This window comes from Quercus suber, unplaced genomic scaffold, assembly GCF_002906115.3.
Source record: "Quercus suber isolate HL8 unplaced genomic scaffold, Cork oak 2.0 scaffold_222, whole genome shotgun sequence".
In the NCBI taxonomy this organism is placed as follows: domain Eukaryota; kingdom Viridiplantae; phylum Streptophyta; class Magnoliopsida; order Fagales; family Fagaceae; genus Quercus; species Quercus suber.
The window spans coordinates 384,838-407,832 of NW_027069680.1; positions in this window are offsets into that span (position 1 = coordinate 384,838).

Consider the following 22,995-nt stretch of genomic DNA (forward strand, 5'->3'; position numbering starts at 1 on the left):
AATAATCACATAAATTATACATTCATTCATAAATTTGCATCTATCTGATGTAATTACAATAAATCACTACATCCATTTGTAGGCATCATTTAAAGAGGCCAAAAACCTCAAAATGTGACATTCTATTGGGATGCTATTTTTCATTAGGGTCCAACAAACACACTATCTCTCTACATTAGAATAGCAAAACTTGATCTATTAGGATGTTATTTTTCATTTGGATTCAACTGAGCCTTCAAGTTAAAGAAGATTACAAGAAACTAGGATAATTTGAAATCGTCAGAATTGTATAATCCTGCCAATCCTGAATGATCACAAAAATCTAGATCGTTTTTGACAGGTGAGATCCTAAAATTGTAAGATCGTAGAATCCAGATCAAAATTTTGACAACCATGCTCCTACATATTGTGTTTGTGTCAAAGTGACTTAACATATGTATTCTGGCTTATAAAAAAAACATATTTATTGAGCTTATAAAATTAATGTGATTTGTAGTTTGTACCATGTGCTAATTAGTATGGTTAATTTATATCATGTGAAACTCTAATTAAGTTTCAAGTAACCCACTAATTGCTAAGATAGTTTCAATTATATTAGAAATATATTTTCTTTAATTTACATCTAATTTTTAACTAATCCATACATTGCTTATGCATACAAACTTCTTATTTAAAAAAAAAAAAAAAAAGGAACAAGATGATATCCTCACAAGTTTTTTTTTTCAAAGTTGAGAAAAAGTTTAAAAATGTACATGATAGTATCAACATTCGGTATGAATGTTTAATATAATCCAATAGATTTTTTTTAGCAAACATCAGTTTTGTTCCTATAATTTTGGTCCATTTGTAAAATGATTCAAAATTTCCCTTGAGGCTTACGCCATTTTCCAATTTGGTCTTTTGAGTTACAAAAGTTTGTAAGATGATTATACTTTTTTTTTTTTTTTTTCATATTTACACCCTTGTATTTTTTTTTTTTTTGAATTTTTTTGAATTTTTTTATGAGCCAAACATGGAATAAAGAATTATTCAAAAAATGAAAAAAAAAATTAATGTCAATTTTACGTGATAAATAATAAGCCATCTTGAACATTTAAACCACCTGGACCGCAAGCATAAATTATTAGACCATATAAACCTATTTTTATTATTATTATAAATGTACCAACCACATAAGACATTAGTATGTAGACCAAATTAGATCATCGCCCAAACTTTTTTTTTTTTTTTTTGGGAGAAGAAATCATTGCCCAAACATTAAATATGGAATTGCTACTTTTAAAACTCCAGAAATTAAGTTGAAAAATGAGCAAAAAAAAAAAAAAAAAAAAAACTTTAGGATTAAGAAAAAAAAAAAAAAAGAGACTCTTGGTAGGACTCTCTTCTATCCTTAAAATCCTAGCAATTACCATCTCAAAGATTAAAAAAATAAGAAGAAGAGAGACTCACGTGTAAAAAAAAAACTTAGGTTTTTGCTTTTTTATTTGCTTTCATATGTGCCTGAAATTTTCATTCTATCTTATTCTTTTGTTATGTTTAGAATTGATTTTCTTTTAAGTATTTGGATTAATCTCTATATTTTGATAGTGTTTTTGTAGGTTTGGTTTTTGGGTTGAAATTTCTAATAATTATTTTATATTGTATATGGCAGATGAAGCATCTCTATTGTTTGGAAAAAAAATCAAAGCTGCAGCCTATGTCTTCCAGCCCAAGGAGTGGTAAATTTTTATTTGGAATATTATATATGAATTTTTTGAATTTGAAGGGTTTTGTTTGGTTTTGAAGTAGAATTTGGGGATTCTATAAAATTTTGGAAGTTTTAAGTTTTGGGATTTTTGGTATTTGCGTCTCAGTAGGTTGATCTTAATTCTTTACCTTATATGTTTTTGCTTTATTAAGAATTTTTATTTGGGTTCATGTGATTTTTTTGTTTTCTTAATTAAAACTTTGATTTTTGGTTGATTAATTATTTGTTTGGATTCAACGTAAAAGATAATGGAATTAGGTGTTATAAATTTGATAATGTTCCATGTTTTGAATTGTTTATATTTTTATTACTACGACTAAGTAAGATTTGTTTATATCTTTGAAGTTTATATCAGTTTTGAGTGTGTGTGTATATATAACTTTTGGGAATTTTGCTTTATTAATTTAAGAATTGTAAATTACTTTGTAGGCTTCATAACTATACATCTGTAGTGAGATGTTGATAATATAAGCATATATATATGGTATACACATTTTATAAAAATCTTTCTTACAATCCAATAACATTCTACGTTAGACAACACTTCTAAACTATAGAAAAGCATAGAAGTTAAACATTTCTTCCCATTGTATTTTATTTAATTATGACAGATCTATTTTTTTTTTTTAAAATGCTAACTAGCAAAAGGTCTATAATATGCATATTATTAACCCAATTTTCTATTTCTAAATTTCTTAGATTTTATTATATCAATCTTTTTTTCTTTTAAATTTTTGGTGGGCAAATCAATCTCTCATTAATTCTTTTACCTTAACGTGATGTTGATTAATTGTCCTTTTATTTAACTATCCTGTGCATCGCACGGGTTAGCGACTAGTTATATTAAAACACAAACTTATGATAGACGATCAAAATAATTATAATAAATAAATAAATAATTTTTAAATATTTTGAAGCCCTTTGTAATAGAATTCTAGTTGGAGTAAAATTTTAAATTTCTTGAAACTTAAATAATAGAGTTTTACTTAGAGTAATCAATCTTAACAATTAACAAGACATTTATTATTTTAGTAATAGAGTTTTATTTAAATAACAATCTTAATAATAGAGCCACTTAACACAAATTACACCACTGTTAGTTTAAAGGATGTGCTGTGATGTCACTAAAAAAGAGTCTTAGTGCTTGCGTGTGATGAGACTAATTTTATTAACTATATTTTTTTATTAGTATCTCACGTAGAGTTTTACTATTTAACCAACTATACTATTAATAGGTGAATATTCTAATGTTATTAAAATTACTTCTCACGAAACCCAAATCTATGGTTTCACATTCTGCCCTTTTTCTATGATAAGTAAGTAATAGTTGGCAAACCAATTAGGAAATTAGGATGAGGCCGTTCATCCAAAAAAACAAACTAGGATGGGGCTGACACCTGAACTGGAGTGATATTGGCTTGGACCCAACAAATAACTTTATTGAACATGGCCTTGCTTAACTCTGCCGGAGCAGCACTGGCCAGTCTAATATACTGCATAAAGGACGTGGCTTTTGTAATTAGGAAAAGCAATATTAATAATGCTTTTTTTTTTTTTACCAAGTTAAGTGAAATGTGAAAATGATTGTGAAAAACAACATTAATTTTACATAAGACTATGGTTTACATCATTTTTATTATGTGCTATGACCTAGTAACATTTCACACCCTTCGGTCAAGTTAGATACAGTAGTCGAATCCCTTTAATTTACAATAAATAGAAAATTGTAATAACTTACAATACTGCATGTATTTTTTTTTTAAAAGAAGAAGTAAAATCTGTTACGTACCTACGGTACTTCAGTCAAGTTAATTTGCCTTTGTTAAACATGTCATTGGTGTTCAATTTGTGGTCGATTGATCAGTTTTTTTTTTTTTTTTTTTCTCTATGGAGGACATAATTAAATAATGAAATATTCACTATTTTCACCAATTCAGCTACTGAAATGATAACTATTGCATGTGAAGTTTTATTTTTTATTTTTTGTGGAGAAAGTTGCATGTGAAGTTGATCACGTGTAAACCAAACAAATTTGGCATCTAGATTGTTTTAAAGCCTCACTTCAAGAATGCTAGTATGGCTAGAAATCCTACGGTAGTGGCCTCTCTCTGTCTCTAATTAAACAAAATGACAGAGATTGGGATGAAAACAACTTGGACTCATTTTTTGATGAAGAAACAAAGGAAATTATAACTGTTGCACGTGAATTTGATCACGTGTGACGACTGAAGCAAACAAAATTGGCATTTTATCAAAAAGTATGAAATAAGAGCAACCTAGAAACGTGAGCACCAAACCCATTAGGATTTGGACATATGTCAAACATTTGTCACATGCTCACATTTTAACGAGCTGAGTGTACAAAAGCATTGAACTCAAGTTTACTCATTTTTCACAACTTGCTAAGAGGATAAGTTGTGATGCAACTTCATTTTGACATTAGCTTACCATTACACCACTTTTATCATACAAAAGTTACAAATGTATAGTTGAGCGTTGTGAAGTAAACTGTAAAATCATTGGACCACATGTACGGACAAAAGATATGGCAAATGAGCTTAGAGTACTAGCAATTAGGGCTGTCCACAACCTGCCTGGACTCGACAAACCGCCCGGAACCCGACCATCTTCACCCAAAACTGCCCAATCAAAGCTGGGTTTCGGTCGGACGCGGGTCGTCGGCGCAAGGACCCGAGCCCATCGGTTTGAGTTGCAGGTTAGCTGTTTGAGAACACGACGAACCCGACCCGCCTGATGAGTTCTTCTTCCTCGTTGGAAATCAAGAGTTTCAGCCAAAAACCAGTAAGTCCAAACTCTTCGTCCGACGATATAGGTATATTTCGGCCAAATCCATCAAGATCTCGGCCCGATCTTTATAGATATAGGAAATATCGACCAGATCTTGTTAGATCCAACGAGATCCGGCAATTTTTCGGGCAAAATCCGGCCAAATTTCTCTCCTCTTCGGCGAACCCGAAACCAACCGAAATGGACCTGAAACCGATACGACCCGAACCAAAAGACCCGAAACTCTGGCCGAGTCGGTTATGGGTCAAAATTTTGTCCACCCGATGCAGTCGGGTCGAGTTCAGGTTGGGCACAAACTCAACCCGGCCCGACCCGTGGACAGCCCTGCTAGCAACAAATGTTTTTATCCAAATGCTATTTTAACAAACAAGAATCTACTCTTTTTATTTATTTATTTATTTATTATTATTATTATTACTTTGATATAGCATTTGATACTACACCTTATACCTTTCATCTCTCTTTCTCTTTCCCCTCTTCCTCTCCGCTTTCTCTCCACCCCTCTCTCTTTCTCTTTCTTCCTCTTAACCTCTCAACAACTGTTGGCATTTGACAAAATCTAGCAAAGAAGCCCACAAAATCAACCCAAAAACCACATTAACTACTGTTGATACCTATTTTTGCGACACATTTTATACAAGCCCAATTCAACCAAGCCTGACTTCATTGTGGGCTCAATTCATGTATTATATTTTATTTTATTCTTTTAAGTATGGCCCAAGCCCATGTGATTTATGGGAGAAATTGAGGAAGTGTGGTTTGAAGGGTATCGGTCGATTCCTTTTGGACATTTTGCATGAGCCCAACCCATGCGTGCCACCAAGTGGACAAAAGACACTAGAAGCACCTCAGGCTCATGGAGGAGGCCTTGTATCCAAAATTTCCACCTCAAAAGAGCTTTCATACTCTGGGTGACTGTGCTCCTAATTTTTAGCCCATCTCTTATTTTCACACCAAAATACAGCTGATTCTAAGAAAAAAGCTGAACAACCTAGCCCACTCAGCCACCCAAATGTAGTTTTCCAAGGCCTGCAAAGACCAGAGACAGTAGCCATGAAGAGGAAACAACTTTGTTTTCAAAATCATGCTAAAAGCATACCAAACTCTTCCCTAAACAAAAGCAACCCATGCCAAAACACCAAATTAGTATCATGGAGGATAAAAGCCTCTTCCACTACTCAAAAACTAGTTATTAGCAACATCTCAAACTCTATATAAAACTCTCTCATCAGTTTAAAACAAGACTAACCACGTTCTACCCACATACTTGAAATTTCAGAGCAAAAACCCATTCAGCCAGTCAACAATTTTACGATTCTGAACCTTAGGGGTGGAAATATGGGTACAGGGGAATCTTCCCTCTCTTCCTCACAACCACTCTCAATTTTCTCTTCTCGGTGACTGTGAGTCGAAATTTCAGACCTGTTGAACCACGTTTTCCCTATAGAGCTGAAACTTAAAAGCCAAAAGCCACTGAGCCAGGAAACATTCTCACAATTCAGAACTCTAGGGGTGGAAATATGGGTATAGGGGAAATTTTCATCTCTTTCTCACAACCTCTCTCAATTTCCTCTTCTTGATGACTGTGGGTTGAAGTTTCAGACCTGTAATGTTTTTATGCTTTTTCTGCACTTTTGTTATTAGCATTTTAATTCTCTCTTGTCAAAGCACCATTACCCTTTGTTTTCTATATATTGTGAATTTTGGGCTTGATTCTCCACAAATAAATACTTCTAAAGAACCCAGTGGGAGATTTGGGCCGTTTTCGCATTTTTGGCCCTTGTCACAAAAATGTCCCCGACAACTACAAAATCCAACAACCACAAAATCAACCTAGCAACCAAGCTCATACTAAAATCAACCCAAAACCACCCAAAAAAAAAAGACACACACACACGCACCTTAACTTAGAGTTACAAAGATTAGAATAACGAGATCAGTGGAACAGTGTGAAACGAAGGGTTAAAAAAAGCCAAAGAATTAAAACCCCGAAAAAATGGCAAAGAAATTGGCACCAAAGAATCGCCACAACTTCTCTCTCATCAATTTGTTGTGGCTTTGCTTGGATTTTGATTTCAGCAACTGAAACCATGTTTGGAATTTTCATTTTTGGTTTGATTTTGTTAGTGCAAGTGAGAAAATGTTCGAATGGGACTAGACTTTGGAGGAAGTGAACATGTACATTAATCTTCCACTAAATGTTCATTCAAAGTAATTCTATTGTAAGATTCAATCCAACCACCTCAAACTCGACATCGAGGGCAACTATTGGAATTTACAATAACCAACAACCAAACCTACAAAGTCAACCTAGTAACTAGAGAGAGAGGAATATAAAATAAGTTAAAATTTTAGCATTAGCACTCACAATGGTGGTGCCAAAAAGCTAAATTGCTCTTTTTAGCACTAAAATAAAAAAATTAAAAAAATGTTGTAATAGTGATGCTAAAGTTAAAAATTTTGGCATTTAGGGTCCGTTTGGATAGAACTTATTTTGCTGAAACTGAAAACTGAAAACACTATAGTAAAATAATTTTTAAATATGTGAATAGTGTCGTGGGACTCATTTCTAATGAAAAAGTTGCTGAAAAGTGTAATTTGTGGAACTCGTGAATAGTGCACGAGTGCACTGTTCACTACTGACTTAGTCCTGAAGCAAAAAAAAAAAAAAAAAAAAAAAAAAAAAAAAAAAAAAAAAAAAAAAACTGAAAACGCGTGAAAACATAAAATGCAGCCGTAAATATGGTATCCAAACCCACACTTAAGCTACAGTAAATTGTTAAAGATGACAATTTACTGTAACTAGAAAGTTATAAAAAAAATAGTTTTTTTTCTTTTCTTTTCTTTTTCATAATTCATATCTCTTCTAAGAGCATTCCCATCAACACTTCTAAAAAATTTAGCATTTACTATCTCAAAAACTAATTTTATAATATATAACACATTATTTTATAATACCCGTTCCATCAAAACTTCTATTTTTTTTTAACACTCTATTTAAATATTCTTTCTTTATTATTTTTTTATTCATTTCTTATTTTTCCTCTCTCTCTCTTCTGTCTCTCTCTTTATTAAACAATCTTGCTACAGTAGGCTGCTCTCTAGCAACCCATTGTAGCTGGATTGCAAAATGAATAGGATTTAAGAGCTTTGATGGAGTATACTTTTTGATCTTTTGATGCTAAAATTTAGCATTTATAGCATTTGAGACTATTGATGAGAATGCTCTAACTCTCTCTCTTTGTCTCACTTCTCTCTCTCTCTCTCTCTCTCTCTCTCTCTCTCTCATCCCCTCTTTGAATCTATGGATTTCTTCTCTCTTCTCTCCCCTTTCTTATCTCTTCTAACTCTCACACTATCTTTATCTCTCTCACTTTGTTCTCTCTTTCCTCTTTCACTCATCTCCTCTCTTTGAATCAATGGATTTTCTTCTCTCTTCTCTCCCTCAGACGAAGGATGAAGATGAAATGGGTTTGCAGTAAGGTCAGCTTCGTGTAATGCCCGCGGCATCGGGTTTGCTCAGTGGGTTTGTGGCTGGGTTAGATCGATTGAAGCAAAGTTTGTTAAAGACATAGGTAGTTTGAAATCAACAAAGGTCAAAACGACAGAGCAAGGAGAGCAAAACGGTGGAACTTAATATGTGTTGCAAAACGCAAAGTTTCATTTAAGGTTGCATTGCAACACATCATTTTGAAGAATGCTGTATTTGAGTAATAAAGAATGGCAAAACGGTGTTGGTTTGATTCAATTCAAGCTTCAGGTGTTATGGTGCGAAAGTTAGTTATTGAGCTGTTATTCTCTCCGTGATTTACGGAATTAATCTGCATAATTTGGATCTAATTATTGTTCTATTAAGACTTGTAGAGTGTGTAATATAAATAGTGAGCTAGTGATTAGTTGTATCATTATGAAAAGATATTTTTCTCTTAATAGCAGTGATTCTCTCTCTCATAATTTTCCCTCTCTTTCTCTTTCATTCTCACGCTTTCTTGCTCTATTCTCTCTCCTGTTTCTTCTCTTACTTCTCAGTGATATTACTTCAATCTTTCTTAAATCACTGTGTTAATTTTGTTTCAATTTGAAATTCATAGCATCAAGAATTTCTTCATGGTATCAGAGCCAGAATCTGTCACTGCTCAGACCTCAGACCTCAACAATGGCAGCTTCAAGTTCTACAATGGCTTCCTTGTCTACATCTTCAAGTTCCTCAGTAAATGTGATGAATCAACCACTATTGCTTCTCTCTAATATGTCCAATATGATGACAGTGAAGTTGGACAATACAAACTATATTGTTTGGAAACACCAAATTACCATGTTGTTGGAGACCTACTCTTTGTTTGAGTTGTTAGAAGAACCTTAGCTCATTCCTGATAAATATCTGAAAGAAATCTCTGGTGCTTACACCACAATCACGAATCTAGACTTCTTGATCTGGAAATCTAAGGAGAAGGCATTGTTGACATTCATAAGTTCAACCTTGACTCCATCTATTCTTGCCCTTATAGTTGGTTGTACCTCAGCTATGGAGGTTTGGAAGGTCTTGAAGAATAGATTCTCTTCAATCTCCAGGTCACACATCATGAATCTTAAAGGTGAATTGCACAATATCAAGAAGGGAGCTGATTTTGTAGATCTGTATTTGCAGAAAATTAAAGTAGTAAGAGACAAACTTCTAGCGATTGGAGTGATTATAGATGATGAAGAACTCCTCCACATAGCAATTAAGGGCCTTCGTAGAGAATATAATGCTTTCTGGTTTGCTATAAGGACCAGGAGTACACAATTGAGCTTTGATGAGCTTTCTACTATGCTTAATGCTGAGGAGGAATCTCTGAATGAAGGCATAGATGTTAAAGACTTAGTTTTTGCCATGGCAGCAACTACCTCAAAGCCTAACAATAGTGGTCATATTCAGAATTTTAATCATAATCAGAATTTTAATAGAGGAAGAGGCCGAGGTAACTACAATAATAGAGGTGGTAAGGGAGGTAGAGGATTAACTCAATATCCTCACTTCAAACAATTTCAGCAAGCTTAAAATAATGCTGGTCCAAGGTCAGAGAGACCATCTTGTCAGATTTGTGGAAAACTTGGTCATACAGCCATTGATTGCTACCATAGGATGGACTATACTTATCAAGGAAAGCATCCTCCTACTAAACTTGCAACAACGACCATTGCTTCAAATGCTTGCCTGGTTCAAGAATAGCCTTGGCTTGCAGACAGTGCTGCAATAGACCATGTCATAGCCAGCCTTAACCACCTCAACTTCCTAAAACCTTACAATGGTCAGGATCACCTCACTGTAGGCAATGGCCAAAATCTCCCTATTACTCACACTGGTAATGCTCTTATTCCTCTTCCTTAGTCAAGTATTTGTCTTAATAATGTCCTTAGAGTCTCTTCCATTGCTTCAAACCTTGCTTCAGTTCATAAAATTTTCCGTGACAATAACTGTTGGTGCTATTTTGATGAGAATGTCCTTTCCATTCAGGCTTTGGCCACAGGGAAGGTTCTATACCAGGGAAAGAGTGAAGATGGAGTTTATCCCATCTATCCTCAAAGGGCTTCACTGCTTTCTTTGTCTTCTAAGATCTGCAACAATGTTGCTAGTCATTTTGTTGTAAATAAGTCTCTTTGGCATAAGAGACTTGGTCATCCTCATGATCAAGTACTCAAAGTTTTATTTCCTAATGTGAATTCAACTATGAATAAGTGTAATTATGTTGATAATCCTTGTACACACTGCTTGTTTGGTAAAATGCACAATCAATCTTTTCCAAAATCTCTCTTTACTGCCTCTTCTCCCTTTGAACTGATACATTCAGATCTGTGGGGTCTTGCCCATGTGAGTTCCATTAATGGTTTTAGATACTATGTCCTTTTTGTTGACCATTATACCAGATTTACATTGCTTTATCTACTTAAGTCTAAGTTTGAGGTCTTTACTAAGTTTACTCACTTCAAAGCTATGATTGAAAATCAATTTTCTGCTAAAATCAAGATTTTTAGGTCAAATGGGGGTGGTGAATATACCTCAAATGAGTTTAAAACTTATCTAATGCAGCGAGGTATCATTCACCAACTCTCTTGCCCTTACACTCCATAACAAAATGGCCTTGTTGAGAGAAAACATAGACACCTTATTGAATCCACTATCAATCTTCTATCCCAGGCATCTCTTCCTTCTTCTTATTGGTCATATGTTGTCCAAACAGCTGTTACCTTAATTAATATACTTCCCACTTCTGTTCTAGGCTTTCACTTACCTTGGTTCAAGCTATTTTCCTCACAACCTGATCTTTCATAGCTCAAGGTCTTTGGTTGTGCTTGTTATCCAAATCTTAGACCCTATGCAGCTCACAAACTTGAACCTAGAACTATAGAATGCATCTTTCTTGGTTACCCTACTGGTTCTAAAGGTTATCTGTGTCATGATTTCAACACCAACCATCTCTACACTTCTAGACATGTTCTTTTTAATGAGTCCAAATTTCCTTTTTCTACTCTCAATACCTCTTCATCTTCTTCTCCTTCTCCCACTGTTCCATTTGATTCTGTTTGGCTTTCAAATCAACTGTTTCTTTATTCCCATAATCATCCCTCAATTCTAGGTCCTTTTTCTGATTGTATTCCATCTCAATCCTGCCTTATTTCCTCAGTTCCTTCTTCTACACCTGTGCCCCAATCTTTTGCCCTTGCAATATCAAATGCATCTCTCCTTGACCCTCCATCCAGTCCATCTTAGTCAGATCCCATACCTACCAGTCCATCTCAATCAGTTCATATACCTACAAGTCCATCTCAGTCTGTTCCTCATTCTTCTTCTCCATCTGCTACCACCCTTGCTCAAACTTCTACCTTGAACCTTTACCCCATGCAGACCAGATCTAAAAGTAGGATCATCAAACCAAATTCCAAATTATGTTACAAGGCTGTTATTGATTACAAATTTACTGAACCATCTACTTTTAAGATTGCTTCCAAATACCCCAAATGGTGTGAGGCAATGAATGCTAAGTTTCAAGCTCTCCAAAGGCAGCAGACTTGGTCATTGGTAACAGCACCTCCTAATGTGAATTTGGTTGGGTGCAAATGGGTGTATAAACTCAAACTCAATAGTGATGGAATTATTTCAAGGTATAAGGCTAGGTTGGTGGCTAAGGGGTTTCATCATTAAGCTGGTATTGATTACCAAGAAACATTCAGTCCTGTCATCAAACCAGCTACTATGAGACTTATCTTGGTTATTGCAGTGAGCTGTAATTGGTCTCTAAGGAAGCTTGATGTGTCAAATGCATTCCTCCATGGCTTTCTTAAAGAGGAGGTCTATATGGAGCAGCCTCTAAGGTATGTTGATTCCAAATATCCATCCTATGTCTGCAGATTGCGTAAATCACTCTATGGACTTAAGCAGGCCCTAAGGGCATGGTTTGAGAGATTCACATTTCATTTACTTCATCTTGGTTTCACTGCTTCTATTGCAGACTGCTCTCTCTTCATTTTTCACTCCTCTGGGACTATCATTTATCTTTTGTTGTATGTTGATGACATTATTGTCACTGGTAACAGCTCAGTTCAGGTTAATCATCTTATCACAGCTCTAAGTCAAGTCTTTGAGCTCAAAGATTTGGGGTCTCTCAACTATTTCTTGGGCATTCAGATCACATGGACAAAGTTTGGTCTCTCTCTCATTTAGTCCAAATATGCTTCTGATGTGCTTTATAGGTTCAACATGGAAAATTCCAAACCCACCAAAACTCCTTGCTGTCCTTCCACCAGATTGGTGCCTCATGATGGTGTTGCTTTGTCAAATCCTTCTGTGTATAGAAGTAAGGTTGGGGCTCTTCAGTACTTGACCTTTACTTGTCCAGACCTCTCCTTTAATGTTCACCAGCTTTGTTAGTTTATGAGTAATCCCACTTCTACTCACCTGGAAGCTGCCAAGCGTGTGTTGCGTTATGTTAGGGGTACTTTGGGTCATGGCATTCATTTTTCCCTTGGTCCTTTGACACTCACTGCCTTCTTAGATGTTGATTAGGCAGGGGATCCTTCTGACAGATGGTCCACTACTAGTTTGCTTGTATTTCTTGGTCCTAGTCCCATTTCTTGGTTTGCCAAGAAGCAAAGCACAGTCTCCAAATCCTCCACTGAAGCAGAGTATTGTGCTTTAGCTACCATTGCTGCTGAGCTGTCCTGGCTTCGTACTTTGTTCAAAGAGCTCAAAGTTTTTCTCTCTCATGTGCCTGTGATATGGTGTGATAATGTCTCTGCTATTGCTTTATCAGCTAATCCAGTATTTCACTCACGCACCAAGCATCTTGAAGTTGATTATCATTTTGTCAGAGAGAAGGCTTTGCGCAAGGATTTGTGTGTTGGCTTTGTCTCGGGCAAAGATAATTTAGCTGATGTCTTCACCAAGCCTTTATTTGCTCCTCTGTTTCTTCTTCTCAAACATAAACTCTTGGTGGACTCCTCCCCCTTTCGTTTAAGGGGGGATATAAAAAAAAAGGTAGTTTGAAATCAACGAAGGTCAAAACGATAGAGCAAGGAGAGCAAAATGGTAGAACTTAATGTGTGTTGCAAAACACACAGTTTCATTTAAGGTTGCATTGCAACGCATCGTTTTGAAGAATGCTGTATCTAAGTAATAAAGAATGGCAAAACGGTGTTGGTTTGATTTAGTTCAAGCTTCAGGTGTTGTGGCGCGAAAGTTAGTTATTGAGCTGTTATTCTCTCCGTGATTTACGGAATTGATCTGCATAATTTAGATCTAATTATTGTTCTATTAAGACCTGTAGAGTGTGTAATATAAATAGTGAGCTAATGATCAGTTGTATCATTATGAAAAGATATTTTTCTCTTAATAGCAGTGATTCTCTCTCTCAGAATTTTCCCTCTCTTTCTCTTTCTTTCTCACGCTTTCTTGCTCTATTCTCTCTTTGATTTCTTCTTTTACTTCTCACTGATATTACTTCAATCTTTCTTAAATCACTGTGTTAATTTTGTTTCAATTTGAAATTCATAGCATCAAGAATTTCTTCAAAGTTATATGTAGAATTTTTTGATACAAACAAACACAAAATCAGATAAAGATAAGATTAATTCATCAAGGAGTAGCTAGAGATAATAGGACTCTTCTATCTTTATCTTTATCTCTTGTTTTGTTTTGAATATATCTTATCAAACTGTAACTCTATATCAATATATATATATATATATATATATATGGAAGCAAGAAAAGAAAATGGGTATCAACACTAACCTTGGTGGACATGAAATAGGTATGTATGAGATAATCAAGTGAGTGGATCTTGCTCCAAACCCTTCTCTAAGGAGAAATGAAGTTGGGTGATGAATTTTCAGCAAGAATACCAGAGCAAAGAAAAGGGGACTTTAGGTTTACCTTGTCTTCCCCGAAATGGTTCAGAGACCAATGAATCTTTTTGGTGGTTTATGCTTTGGATTATCCCTAGAAGTTGAATCCAGAGTTGGGATGGTATGAGCTGAAATGAAGCATGGAGGTTACGGTCATATGTTTTCATTGAAGAAGATGAAGAGAGAAGGAAGGAGAAATGAGGACAGAGAGAAGTTGTATCCTTTTATATCAATCGGAATCCATGTGTGAAAAACCAAATAATTCCAAGTTAGTTTGTGTTTTGTTAAGATTTGATGTGTTTTTTGGTTGGCCATGGTTTCAAAGTGGCTGTGGTTTGGGTTTGCTGGGTTGTTCTTACAGAATCTTCAGATGAGAGAGAGAGAGAGAGAGAGAGAGAGGTAGAAGAATAATAAAAAATGAATAAAGAAATAATATTTAAATAAAATGGTAAAAAAGTAGAACTTTTAATGTTATTTGTATTGTAAAGTGATGTGTTAAAATAAATAAAATAACTTTTTGAGTTGCTAAAAACTAAAATTTTTAACTCTACCAATGCTGATGCTCTAAGAGCATTGGCACCATCACCAAAATAGATTTGGCATTTTCTACAATACCGTTCTACTATTAGAATGGTACGGACAGCAAATGCTAAAAATTTATTCTTATTTTATTTACATTTTTTCTCTCTCTCCTCCTCAACATCTCTCTCTCTCTCTCCCCATCTGGTTCAGTCTAGTCCTCTCTCTTAGCCACGCTGATCTCACCTTGTTGACCACCACGCCACGCTGATCTCACCATGTTGAACACCACGCCTCGCTATTGAGCCATCTACCATGCCATGCCATCCACCACACCACTCCAACAACCTCGCACCTTCAAATCTCTCTCAATCGGCCAGGATTCTATCATTTTCCAATGGTGGTTTTTTTGTTGTTGTTGTCGGTGGGTTTTTCTTTAGTGGTTGTGGGTTGATTTTCTTGGCTTGTAGTGGTGATTATATATATATATATATATATATTTTTTTTTTTTTCATGTTGCCATGGCGGTAGGGGTAGTGGTGGACCGGTGGTGGTGGTGGGCTGTGGGAAGTGGGAGTGGACTGTATGTTTTGTATTTATTTATATTGTTGTAGTTTTTTTTTTTTTTTTTAATGTTATTTTATTGTGTAGTATATATTATTTTAATGAATTGAATGGAAGAATAGAATATCTGATTTAGGTGAATTGTTAAATAGTGTCAAAATAGATAAAGAATTTTTTTTTTATATGTTAAAATGACATTTTTTTTAGTACAGCTGATGCTGATGTTCTTAGTAAAAGCATACAATCCCAAATGCTAATTTTTTTTTTTTAGGCATTTGACACATTTGATGTAGGGATGTTTTTATTTTTTATGTTTGATATGTTTAAATACTAAAATTTTAGCATTTAACATATCTGATACTAATGCTCTTACATTTAGGCTATTGTAATATCAGCTAANTAGCATTTAACATATCTGATACTAATGCTCTTACATTTAGGCTATTGTAAATAAATTAAACACGCTAAGATAGATTCGGGTTCATGTAATAGCCAAGTGGATGTTTGCGGTCTGAATTCTCTCTTTCACTGTCTATCTCTAAAAAAACAGAGAGAGAGGTTTTTTATTTTTTTATTTTATTTTTAATTTAATAATATAAATAGAAAATACAGGAGATGAGGAAGGAAGGAAGTAGAAGACAAGACGAGAGAAAGAGAAAGAGAGGTTGATTAATAAAATTGATCCATCTTCTATTTCAGCACCGGCCAGTCCAATCACAACACTGGCAGTTTAGCTAAGTACGGAGACCGGGGGAACAAGTTAAGCAGAACCGTTAACAACTAAAAAATTCATCTACCCAATTGAATCCAAAAGGGTTATTGTCAAGGGTGGCAAATCAAAGTAAGCATCACCAACAACTATGTTTGTCATCTTCTTTTCTTTTCTTTTTCTTTTTTATTTTTTTAAATTTAAATTTAAATTTACATTATGGAAACTACGTTTGTCATCCTCATAGTCATAGACAACAACAACCAATCTGGTATTTTCCACAATTAATAGTTAACATCATATTCTAAGCACAAGAAAGCAATTCAAGGAGAAAAATAAATCCTAGATTAGGTTAAGGTTGAAATTCTATCTTGTATTTAAAAAAAAAAAAGGAGAAAAATAAAATTCTATCCAAAAAAAAAAAAAAGGACAAAATATATATATATATATATCATCAGTTAACATAGACTTTGCTAGTGAATTCATGCTTTAGATCCCATAACTTTTTCAGTTTTGTCATTTTAGTCCTCTAATTTTCAATTGTTGTCAATTTGGTATTCCGTTAAACTTTAGTTATGTCATGCTGTTAATTGAGCCAAAACGACGTTGTTTTGGCCTTTTTTTTTTAATAATAAATTTCAGAATTTAAAGAAAAAAAAAAAAAACTAAGGGTCAATTCCGAAATTTAATCTCCAGCTTCTCCTCTCGCTTGTTCTCAGCCTTCGGAACAGTTAGAACCCTGAAGAAAATAGAACCCATACAATCAAATTATGCAAAAAAAAAAAAAAAAAAAAAAAAAAAACAAAACAGAAAGCAAAATGTTCTTTTATTCTTTGATGGCTTAACCTTTTGTGGAATCTTGAACATCCTCAACAGCATTCAATTTATGACCACCACAAGGAGTAGCTGATTCCTTCCTTGGCGACACACAGTCTCTGATTCTGGCTTCTTTATCCGACAGTTTCAAATCCTCCTCCTCCATTATCACTGTTATTGCAGCGTCCACCTCTTGCTGTGATTCCAATGACACACACTCTTTTAGTGAAGAAGAAATTTCAGCCTTTTCAAGCTGTTCACTTTCGATTTCACTATCCTCTACCGTACCTGAACTTTTCTCACCCTTCATTTTCCTCTTATTCGTACCTACAATCACAAAACACCACCACCCCATAAATTAAAATTTATAAATAAATTTAAAAACATAGTTTAAAAGTATGGCTGAAAAAGCTGAGTAAACTCAAAGACTCACAGGTTTAAGTGGCTGCAACCGTAGACAACCCATTTATGTCATTCAGGTTTGGATTTGAGTCAAGCAAAGTAAACATAGTTTTTTTTTTTTTTTTTTTTTTTTCCTTTAAATTCTGAATTAAAAAAAAAAAAAAAACACCAAAACGACATCATTTTGGCTCAATTAACGGCAGGACATAACTGGAGTTTAACGGAGTACCAAATTGACAATAATTGAAAGTTAGAGGACTGAAATGAAAAAAACTGAAAGTTAGAGGGTCAATTTTGCATTTTTGCCTATATATATATATATATATCATCAGTTAACATAGACTTCGCTAGTGAATTCATGCTTTAGATCCCCCAACACGCCCCCAATACCCATTCCCATAAAAATAAAAAAAATCACAAAAATGTAAAAGAGAATAAAGAAGAGGAAAGAGGTTAAGATATACATGTTGTAATAAGAAGGTATATTGGAATCCAATGCCGATTCCAATCCATAATGCAAAATGAGTTTTGATATTTCTTTAGAGCACTAGCATTGGGGGTGTAGACACCCCCGATTGCTATTTTACAACCAAAACTTCAAAAAACACCCTACATCTAGGTATGGGTTTCTAAAAAATTTTGCAACCTGTGAACAATTGGTTCTATATATATAGAACCAATTGTTCACTTGGATGCAAAATAAATATTAGTATTATAATTTAAATATCTGACATTCTCTCTTTTTAATTCAGCTGCACGCAAGCTCCTTCTCTCTCATTTCAATTCAGCAACACGAAAGCTCCTTCTCTCTCATTTCAATTCAGCAACACGCAAGCTCCTTCTCATTTCAATAAAGAAAGAATAAAAATGAATATTTAAATGAGATGGTATAAATATAGAAATTGAGATGTTAGGTGTATTGTAAAGTGAGTTGATATAATAGATAAAGTAATTTTTGAGGTGGTAAAATAGAACTTTTTGGCCACTCGGATGCTAGTGCTCTCAGGTCTTATGGCTCAATAAAACTGATATATTCTTCCATGGAAGAGAATTTAAATTTAAATACCTACTTCCTACTTATTATAAGTAAAAATTATCACTAAATGATGTGATACAAATTATAGTAACTAGCTTGTAATCTCATGCATATGCATGGATACATTTAAAGATATACAATATGATGCATAATATAATTTTTATATATATATATATATATAAAATTTAAATACTATTGATAGTCATTTTTATATTTTGTTAACTCTTTAAAAAATTTTGTAAGGATATTATTAGGTATAAAATGTAAATTGTCCATGTTTTTAATTTTTTATTATTTTTTATTGTGAAGCACTTTTTTTTTTTTATACGACTCATTTATTCTAGACTTTTTTATTTTTGTACTTAATAACTCACTTGGATGAATATTTATGATGTGGTTCCACATTTGATTCTAAAATTAAGAATAAAACTCTTTAAGAATAAATAATTTAGGACACATGGTGCAAAATTGGAACTCTAATTTGAGTTTTTCTCAATTTCACCTATTATTATATACTAGTTTGTAATCTCATGTATATGCATAGATACACTTAAATTTAAATTTCCTACTTCCTACTTATTATAAGTAAAAACAAGCACTAAATGATATGATACAAATTATAGTAACTAGCTTGTAACTCTATGTATATGCATGAATACACTTAAAAATATATAATAAGATGCATAATATAATTCCTATATATATAATTTAAATACTATTGATAGTTATTTTTATATTTTGTTAACTCTTTAAAATTTTTTGTAAGGATATTATTAGGTTTAAAATGTAAATTGTCCATTTTGAATTTTATAATTATTGTAAAGAACTTTTATTTTATTTTATTTTATTTTACGATTCACTTATTCTAAACTTTCTGGTTTTTGTATTTAATAACTCACTTGGATGAATATTTATGATGTGGTCATACATTTGATTCTAAAATTAAGAAATAAAACTCTTTAAGAATAAATAATTTAGGGCACATAGCGCAAAATTGAAACTCTAATTTTGAATTTTAATTTTAGTTTCTCTCACTTTCACCTATTATATAATATATATATATCTATGTTGGGGCCAGATAGCCAAAAGGTATTGTTAAAATTGTATATATTATGCCTATGGCCCAGTTCGAGGATATTTACTTGTCCGAGGATGGTCAAACAATGTTATTATGGGAATGATAGAAGAGGAAGAGATAGGATTATACACGATAGTCCAAAAGATGTTCGAGGAGACAAGTCATGTCGGAAATATGGATCCGAGATCAGTAGGAAGGCCTCACCTCCCTGAACATCCTACCAGGTTGCATCACGATTAGAAGTCAGACATTGGATAGGAGAGGAGTAGAGGAAGGCAACAAATATCTACAAAAGCTGCTACTCCCACATTAAATGCTCTGCAGCTAACTCCCTGACCACATTAATGTGGAGGTGATACCTAAACAGTGCATTTTAGCCTTACGGCTACTATATAAAGACTTATGGGAGGAGTTAATGGGATAAGTATCAACACCGACCATCTTGCATACACGTGGAAGGCGGAGATGAAAGAGAAAGGGAGTATATGAGGGAAATGTGGAAACCAGAATGGGGATCGCAAAAAGAGAAGGAAAAACACTAGATCATTTAGGAATCAAGAATCAAACTTGTAACCCAACTTGAGAATAATAAACAAGAACAATTCACTTCGAATTTGGCCAATGACCATTTTTATTTAATATAATCCTATTTCTTTTCATTCTCTTACTTGAATTCACTCCAATGTATGGTTGATATACTATAGCCCAGTTTTTCCAACCCATTTCTCTAGAAATTCATTGTTTTAGGTTTTTTGGGCTAAGTCTCTTCACATNTTTTCCAACCCATTTCTCTAGAAATTCATTGTTTTGGGTTTTTTGGGCTAAGTCTCTTCACATAGTGGGTTACGAGCTCAAATCTGGTCCTCACAATATATATATTAATTATTTATGAACATTTATTACTTCAAAATTAATTTAAAAAAAAAAAAAAAAAATCATCATGACCTATCATATGATATAAACGGCTGTTGAGACGATTTACTAAGATTTTTTAAACCAAAAAAAAAAAAAAAAAAAAAGAGCATAGCCTTATGCAATCACAACCTCATAATAAGTTGCAAGTAAGAACTTGCAAGAGCTGCTAGAGATTTAGGTGTTTCGCAAGTTTGGAAAGGTGTGTGTCCAAGCTTTGTGGAGCCTATTATCATGAAGGAAGGTTGTTCGTAGCTATTGCTGTTTGTTCTCGCGGCTGCTGTTCTGTTCTCTTTGTTGCTCTTTTTCAGTTCCTGGTTTATATTGTATTTTCTCATCAAAAAAAAAAAAAAAGACACACTTTCCAACAAGACAGAAGAAGTCATTCAAATAGCTCATTGTCGGAAATTATCCAAGATCACAGAGACTCTAATTCACAGAAAAAAAAAAAAATTGTATTTTTTCTTTTGGGTAATAACAAAAAAATTTATTTGTCATACCAAACAAATACTTGATCTCCATTTGGTCGTGTTATTTTAATGTAAGGCTTAAAAAAATTATGAAAGAATCGACGCATTGGTTCATAATTAATCCATAACTCTTTATTTTTCACCCTAGATTGAGTGATTGAGCAACGCATGAGAAGTAGAATTCCTTCATTCTTTTTTACTTGTACCAAACTTTTCAGCCAATAATCCACAAGTGACATTTGTCCAATTGTAAATTGAAATTTCTCAAACATCAATCCACCTTTTAGTCCCATATCCATGTCCTACCTCCCATAAACCAGTAATTATTATTAATTTAGTACTTCATCAATCCACCACATTTCCATGTCCTTCCTCACACATTGAATGCTACAATTATAACTTGTAATGGCGTTCAAGTGAAGGATGGATTTTTGCTTCTGAAGCAGTAGTAAATATTTTTTTAACTTTAACCATAGGCAATGCTATTGTTTGGTGCGTGGGAAAGATAAATATAGGATAAGGAAATGAGTCAAATTAAGGATGATGATTTTCTGGGTAATTATTGATTTCTCTTGGAGTACCATAAATGCATACTCCTTATCTCACATAAATTGTGAGTCTCATCATAAATTTAATTAATGTGACTCACAATTATGTGAGAGGGAGAAATACACATTTATTATACTCTTAGAGTATTTAATAATTTTCCTGATCTTCTAATGTTTGGTATTTATGTTTGCTTCATGGAATGTTGGTATTTGTGTTTGCTTCATGGAATGAGTTTTTTATTCAGTTAAATTTATAGGTAGGTGTGAGAGATTCACTCCATAAAAAAGACACATGAGATAATTGTTAGTTTAATATATAGTGAAATTAAGAAAAATGAAGGAAAAGGGAATTGATGTGAATTTTCACTTGCCTTTCAAACCTCATTTCCCAAAGATGTCTGTAAAGATAGAGAAAAACAAAGCACGAGGTTAAGAAATATATGAATTTACCATTTCACTCCCTGTTTAATCAATTTTTATTTCTTTGACATTCTTCTTTTATTTTTAAATTATTTGACATTTGACAAATCAAAGTTTATTAGAAAAAAAAAAAAAAATCTACCTAGAACATGATTGAAAATTTTCAATATATTTATAATATAGTGTCATAATTGAAAATTTTTAGTGCCAAAAAAAAAATTTAAAAGAAAAAAAAAATATAGATTTAATTAAAATGTCAATACACAAGCTTTGAGTTTCCAAATAGACTATAAAACACATACCTATCATTTTTTTTTTTAATGCGGTAAAAATTGATACTTATTCTCTGCCAACTCCCTTTTCCATTTTCTCTACCAACACAAAATAATTCTTTTTTCTTCTTCTTTACTTGCTATTTGAAATATAAGATCAAGTTGAAGTTATATATAGTGTAATTCTTTGCCAACTTAACTTAATAATTTTTTAATGGAATGATTTTTTAAGATTCCCTTGTTTGAATTCCATATTGATAGGTGTAACTATTTACTATTCAATCCATAAATTCATATTTTATGTGCAATTTTAAAATACAAATGACTTAAAATTTAAACATTTTGTTAATGAAAGGATATTGAGTTTTGATCATCTTGAAATTTCATAAGTATGGAGGGTATAGGAACAAAATATAGTCCAATGAAAAATATTTTGAAATACAAATTCAATGAAAAAAAATTATTTAGTGGTGTAATATTGCAAAAATATACATGCCTAATGTAACTCTTTGCAGTGAATTTTACAAGATACACATTCAATAAAAAATTTATTGGTGCAACATTGTTAAAATATGCATGCCTGGTACAGCTCTTAGGGTTGAATTTTTCGAAATATATACCCTATATATATGTGTGTGTGTATGTATGTATGTATGTATATGTGTGTGTATTTGGATTGAGTTCAATTGCACCAAATTTAACTCTTTGTTAATGTCACAACTCAATAAATTTTTATTGGATTAATTTTAAAAAATTCCACCATTAATTAAATATTCTCGTTCTATTTAATAGACATGCCAAATTTCATATTAATTAAATGTTATGTATTTGGTACATAAACTTATATTTGGTATATAATGTTAAAATAAAAAAATTTTCACTTCAAATAGTTTATAGATGAGTTATGTTAGGAGTAGTGCCCTAAAATCCAATTTGTATGACATTCTTTGATCAAGAAATTTTATTTATTTTATTTTCTAAGACTATTTGTGCATGAACTCTTTGGACATTACATGTAATCCATGAGATGCATTGTATGTGAATGAGATTCATATATATAAGATCTAAATCACAAGTTTCTTACAAATGCAAAAATCTTGGTTCGTAGTCAATGATGAAATTAGGTATTTCATTTGATAACACTATAAAATATAAATTATGATGATTTGTCTTAATCATGGAAGTGAATACTTCTTATTGATATGTAGATATATTTGGAATACATTTAAAGGATCACTGTGATAAACTCGTGATTGCTAAATGCATTAACTCTCAATCTTGAGAGAAATGTGAACTCAAAAGTGAAATGTAGG